The 6599-nt window shown below is 40.2% G+C and overlaps 1 protein-coding gene across 2 annotated transcripts in view; it reads left to right on the forward strand.

The window, feature by feature from the left end:
• CTPS2 (CTP synthase 2) overlaps positions 1–1565 on the forward strand; it is a 71560-nt gene extending 69995 nt beyond the window's left edge. For both annotated transcript variants that reach the window (XM_071557321.1, XM_071557410.1), the window contains exon 19: positions 407–1565. The gene's annotated coding sequence lies outside the window, so the exon portion shown is untranslated. The remainder of the gene's footprint in view (positions 1–406) is intronic.
• Positions 1566–6599: the final 5034 nt, after the last annotated feature.

The raw sequence follows: 6599 nt of genomic DNA on the forward strand, positions 1-6599 counted from the left end.
GATGCTTTTAATAGTTGTCAGCAGTCAACTTGATTTTGTTTGAACGTGTCACTAGTGGATACCAATTGTATTCAACAGAATTACTCTAGAAAGGATTTAATAATTAAATCCAAATATAAAAGGATAAAAGCATTGGCTCATTTATTTTTATGTCATGGTTAATTCTACCTATTAATCAGAGCTGGGTGCACATGTAGACTATACTTTGTGGTTTTGTTTTATGCTGTTTGAACCAGATGAAATGAATCTACTTGTAATATTTACTGTAGGACTACTTTGAAGTCAGTCAACAGATTTGAGTGAAAATTACTTAAGCATGAAATAAACTGAGTTACAGAAGAAATATTTTTAATCATTCATTTTTTTACATTTATTCTTCCTTCCTCTTCCTCTTTTTATGTTACAGAAACTTGGGAACAGGACAATATTGAATAGAAGAAAGTAGAAGAATAAGCTGCTTACAGTTCTCATACTGTTTTCTCCTCTACTTTTTTCAATAATTCTCGTTACAGATGACAGGTTTACTGTCCTGTAGCAACACCCGTTCTGTGTAAATGCTGTTTCTCTTTAAAAGTTACAAAACAGTTGTGCACCTCAGCTGTTAATCATTATTGTTCTTGTCCTATATTTCAGAGTGATCTCAGGTGAATATGTATTCACTAGTTCACAGCTGTTCTTGATTTGAAGAAAGACTTGACTGATTTCAGTTTGCCTTAGAACAGGAAGACAAAACGCATTAGTTCTTGGGAATGAGAGGGAAAGCACTAAAGCATTTAAGGGAAAATTGTCTTATTCTTGAGCAGTAGAAAACTCTTGCAGGTTTGTTTCCCTATTAAGCTTGTATATACATATTTTTGTTTTTTACTTTTGTTGCTGTTCAATATGTACAAATGAAAAATTATTGCTGTATTTCAGCTCTTTGTGATTATAATAATTAATATTAGATACACATTTTTTCACTTTGCTCTTCTAAGTGATTTGACTCCATATAAGTTCATTTGCTCTATTTCTCCTGGCAGTCTGATAATACTGAACGTAATTCCGACCTACAAAATTACAGAAATTATATTAGAAAGTGGTTTTGTATTTGGATTTTTAAGAGAGAAGGTAGATACACTCATATTAAACACTTGTGTGAAAGTTGTAGAAGATCCAGTCACAAACCTGGAGTGTTTTCTGGTATCCAGCTGTGCAACACAGTTAATTTCAGTGAGTGAGTATAAAGCCAATTAAGTACAGTTCATCCTTGTTTTCCTGCATCCAGTGACCACTCTATTGTCACAGCACTTATTCCCCAGTAGAATACAATGATGTGTTTCAATTTAGAAACCTTAAGTTTTTCCACTGCATGACAACTGCAGGCAGCCCTGCAAAGCCAGGACTGGAGCCTGAATCACTGAGATGGAAGAGGAAGGCAAGGGATGCTGTACTGGGTATAAGGCTGGATTCCATTAGCAGTGGGACATCATCAGATTTGTCATAGAAGCTGGGCCTGAGCTATGTAACTGACAGGCTACAGATGCCTGGAACACACTTTCCTTATAAAGAAAAATTCTGAATTTTGAGTGTTGTGTTTTGGTTTGGTTTGGGGCAAAATGACTTTCTTAATTCATCAAAAATTAAAAAGCTGCACAAAAATAAAAAGCACTGTGTCTCTTCTTACACCTTTGTAAAACAGCAAGTTTGAGAGCTTCGCATTGCTCTAGAAAATCTCAGGTTACACAGCCAATTTATTTCTTCACTAAAAGAAGCTCTAGTCATAACAAAATATATTATGTATTCCTATGGCAGTACTTTTCTAAAGTACTTTTCTAAATGCGTGCCTTAGAAATAGCTACTATTGACAGAATTGATGTCACTGTATGTCTTCCCCAATGAGAGACACTGGCTATGGGTTTGTGAAAAGTGAAGAATTTCCTAAGATTGTCTTTAAAGTGCAAAATGTATTTCCAAAACGTTTTCAATAAATGGTGTTATTCAGAAGTGTTTGGATACCTTGTAAAGAATCATGGTGCCAATTGTGAGCCGTGGGGTCAAGGAGGGAATTTTTCATTTAGTCATGTCCCAGTTGTATTGTTTGTGATAGACTGTTTTATTAAAAAAAAAAGAGGGAACAAAGACATACAACCTGGAGGGTAGCTGGAAAGAACACCTTAATCTCCCAGCACCCTTGCCAGTCATCTTCCATCTAACAGTGCCATACAAAGCCTTGTATTGCCACAAAGCATCCATCTCATATTTGAACTGAGAGAAGCAGCAGCATGCCACTATTAAAGTGGAAGAAGGCAAACAAGCCTTTTCCAGACAAATCCTGGGCTACCTTATGAGTGTTGCCTGCAGGCTGAGGGAGGTGATCCTTCCCCTCCGTTTGGTCTGGTGACGTCACACTGAGAGTGCTGTGTCCAGTTCTGGGCTGCCTAGTCAGGAGAGACACAGGCAAGCTGAAGGAAGTCCAGTGAAGGGCCACTAAGGTGGTTAAAGAAGTGGAGCATCCCTCCTGTGAGGGAAGGCTGAGAGTGTACTGATTTTGGCTGGGGTAGAGTTTTTTTCTTCACAGCAGGTATTATGGGGCTGTGTTTTGGATTGATGCTGGAAACGATTTTGATAACAGGGATGTTTTAGTTGCTGCTGAGTCTTGCTTAACACAGTGTCAAAACCTTTTCTTCTCACACTGCCCTGCCAACAAGCAGACTAGGGGTGCACAAGAAGTTGAGAGAGCATCCACCAGGATGGCTGACCCTAGTTGACCACGAGGATATCCCATACTGTAAGACATCATGGTCAGCATAAAAACTGGGAAGAAGGAGGAGGTGGGAGTGTGTTTGGAGATATCAGTGGTTTTTTTCCCAAGTCATAGTTCCTTGTGATGAATCCCTGCTTTCCTGGAGATGGCTGAAAATCTGCCAGCCAAAGCTGGGACCGTTCAGCCTGAAATACAGGAGGTTTTGAGGGGGGAGGAAACAAATCTCATCCCTATGTATAAACACCTGAAGGGAAGCTGCAAAGAGGACAGAGCTGGGCTTTTGTCAGAGGTGTCCAGTGACAGGACCAGAAGCAATGGACATATTAGAAGAGGCTGAGGTCACTTGGTCTGTTCAGCCTGGAGAAGAGGAAACTGAGGGGAGACCTCACTGCAGTTACAACTTCCTCATGAGAGGTAGAGGAGGGACCAACATTAGTCTTCTCTCTGTGGTGACCAGTGACTGAACCTGAGGGAATGGCCTGACATTGTGTCAGAGGAGGTTTAGGTTGGATATTAGAAAGAGGTTCTTTACCCAGAGAGTGGTTGGGCACTGGAACACGCTCTCCAGGGAAGTGGTCACAGCACCAAGCCTGAGAGTTCCAGAAACTTTTGGACAACATTCTCAGGCACCTGGTGTTGACTCTGGGGGATGGTCCTGTGCAGGGTCAGGAGTTGGACTCAATCCTTGTGGGTCACTTCCCACTTGGCATATTCTGTAATTCTGTGAAACTGAAACAAGCTCCATCTGGGCATTCAGGGAACACTTTTTCATTGTGAGGGTGATTGAGCCCTGGCACAGGTTGCCCAGAGAAGTTTTGGAGTCTCCATTGTTAGAGGTAGTCAAAAGCTGCCTGGATAGTGGTCCTGGGCAACTGTCTTGCCCTTCTTAAAGAGCAGGGCTGGGCCACATGACCTGCAGAGACCCCTTCCAACCTCAGCCATTCTAGGAAATGATGTCACAAGCAGTCTGTGGTGAGGCTTCTCTCACAGAGAGGAGGATTTGCAAAACACATAGTCCAAAGCCTGAGGAAACAGGGAACAATTTTCCTGTTGCCTCTTATCATTCTCAAGCAAAATGTTTGTGACTCATCCTTTTGCAATATTCAGACCTCTCATTCTGTTTGAGTAAGGACCTCCAGTGGAAATGTGTTCACTTCCATTTTTACATTTACACCTAATACATCAGAGAGCATTATTTGTTAGTGCTGTGGTGGAACAGGAAAGAGTTTGCTAATACAGAGATACCAGATTTTAACAATTGTGTTTTTCATCTGCATGTGAATAATGAAATTTGGATTCTTGTAAGGAATAACAATGAAGTTAACAAGTTTGATTTGGTGTTTTCATTCTAAAATGAGGTATGTAATAAAAGAGCTGTAGAAAGATAGATATATTTACTCCAGGAGCATTGATCTGCATCTGTATGTTGTGTGACCCTGTCTTGATAGACTTGTATCCATTCTTTGTCCTTGGAAAGCATGAACTTTCCAAGGTAGCCTGATGTACTGAAGTGTCTAGGTCAGCACCACTGGTTAAAACTCCTTTTTAGCATATACCTGGAAACACAGATCTTAAATCTGTATTTTGCATCCTGTGTTGGCTCACTTGACTTGCTTAGGCTCAAGGGCTGCATCTCTAATGGTAAATTAGGGCAGGGACAGTAGTCTCTTGAGCCCAGCTGCAGTGGCTGATACTGCTACATGAAAGTTGTGCTTCAACATTTTATCCCACATAGTGCTTAGTTTTTCCCTGCTAGCATAGTGAATTGGTAGCAGGTAGCTCTGTGATAATTTCCAGACAAACTCTTCTTACAACTTCACCCTGTCCCCACTGTTGACATGGTCAGCTCTTTGTTCAAGGTTTTCACACGTTTTCCCAATTAACAACCTTTATCTTTTTAATGTCATTGATCTTAGTATCTCAGATATTTCTCCCTTTATTGAGTTCTCAGTACTGTGTAGATTTTTCAGGTATTCGTCTGTATCTGAATTGGTAAGCACCATGTGCTAACAGGGTGAAATGAAGTAAGGACTCAAATAATTATGTGAAAAGAATTTACATATGTTCTACTGTATAGGAGGTTTGTATTTGTATAATTCCCCTAAAATATCTCAGAATATTTACATAAACATCTCTTGTATGTCCAAAGAAAACACATATGTTGCCTCAATTGGAAAGTCACCCTGAGTAGCAATTCAAGAAATGTTGATTTTTCAGTCTCTGGATGATCCTCTTGAATTTATCAGTAAGCTTGTCTAAACTTTTTTAATATGAATTAATTTTTCATGGAACACAGAAGTGGACTGGTTCTGTTGGTCTTTATGTGTGTACAAGTGAGTCATCTTCAGTTCTGTCTGGTTCCTTGGTCCTTAAAATACCTCATGGATTGTGGGATTTAACATCCTGCTCTGACCTGGCTGACCTACTGCTAGAATAATGTCTATTAAACTGTCTTTCATCATGTAAAAACTGTACTTTAATCTTTACACTTTGATGGTTTGTTTGCACATGGAATATTTTCTCTGCTTGTAACATCCTACTTCATTTGAGGAAATTGATTGCCTTACTGTACTCCTGGTAACATACTCTCAAATATTTGGATTAGAGCCTAGAAAACCAACTTTGACTGAAGTGTGGACATTCTGTGTTTCAGGAGTGTTCCTGGAAAGGTAAGTCTATCATTTCTACCTCTATGGGCTCTCTGTTAATAATTTAAGAAACTTAGTAGTTGGAAGCTGCTAGTGGATTTGACAGTAGCCTAGTTTGGATAGCCTAAGAATTGACCCAAGTCTTGGAATAATGCACAGTCAAAAACTCCATATATTTAAAGGAATATTTAGGAAAATCTTAGTTCACCCACTAACAGCTTCAATAAATCCATGATTTTGCAGAGTCAATCTGAGAAATAAAAATACGACCTCAGGTGTCTTTTAGCTTGAATATTACATTTGCTACCTCTAGGACATGCTCCTCATTGCATAAGCATAAATTAGCAGTTTGAGAAATAACGTAGTTTTGGAGCAAACCTTCTCCATTTACTACGTGTAATTGGTTTCCCACAGCAGCTGTTGTGCACCAGACCTCAGACCCTTTTGGAGGAATTAAAACTGAAGATCCATTCCAGAAGCTGGTGTGATTCAGTTCTGAAGCCACCTGGGGAAGCACACTGCTGTGGGACATCCAATGTGCACCTAGTGCATGTTTGCCCATAGAAAGCTGTCAAACCATCAGGTATTCCTGTAACACCCAAAAATGGTTCCTATCCTATATGGATATTGTACTCAGCTTTCTATCAGCAATTTTTTTTTTTTTACTGAATGCTTCCTCAAGCTTCAAGACAGATACTATGCTCTGAATTGCTGGGAACATATTCCCATGTAAGACCAGAAACCAGGTGGCACAGTCCTTGAGTCACCCTGGATGGCCTGATCTTGGTCCTCTTTGAGTTTTGTAGGCGTTCTTCTTGAGTGATGGGACATTATGCAAATGCAGAATCACAGACAGTCCTTCTTTTAAAACAGGTAAACCAAGCACCTGTGCAGTATCACCTTAGCTAAATCTGCTGTTGTGTGGTATTATGTAATGTGCCTCCCTCCCTCATTAAATAATAGTCCATTTCCCAAAGCACTCCTCCAGGATGTAGAAGACATGACCAATTTTCTGCTGAGTTTCAGAGGCAGCCAGGTCCCCTCTCCTTTGGGGGCTGCCCACTCCACAAGGTTAAAGCCAGTTCTCAACACCAGCATTCATTGCTGTCATAACATTAGGGCAATCTGCAAAAAGCCCACTGGTCCTGCTTTGGAGAAACAGAAAGGATATGATTCTGTAGGTGAGGCAACTTGAAGTTCCTTGGGAG

The sequence above is a fragment of the Pithys albifrons genome, chromosome 1, assembly GCF_047495875.1.
Source record: "Pithys albifrons albifrons isolate INPA30051 chromosome 1, PitAlb_v1, whole genome shotgun sequence".
Taxonomy (NCBI): domain Eukaryota; kingdom Metazoa; phylum Chordata; class Aves; order Passeriformes; family Thamnophilidae; genus Pithys; species Pithys albifrons.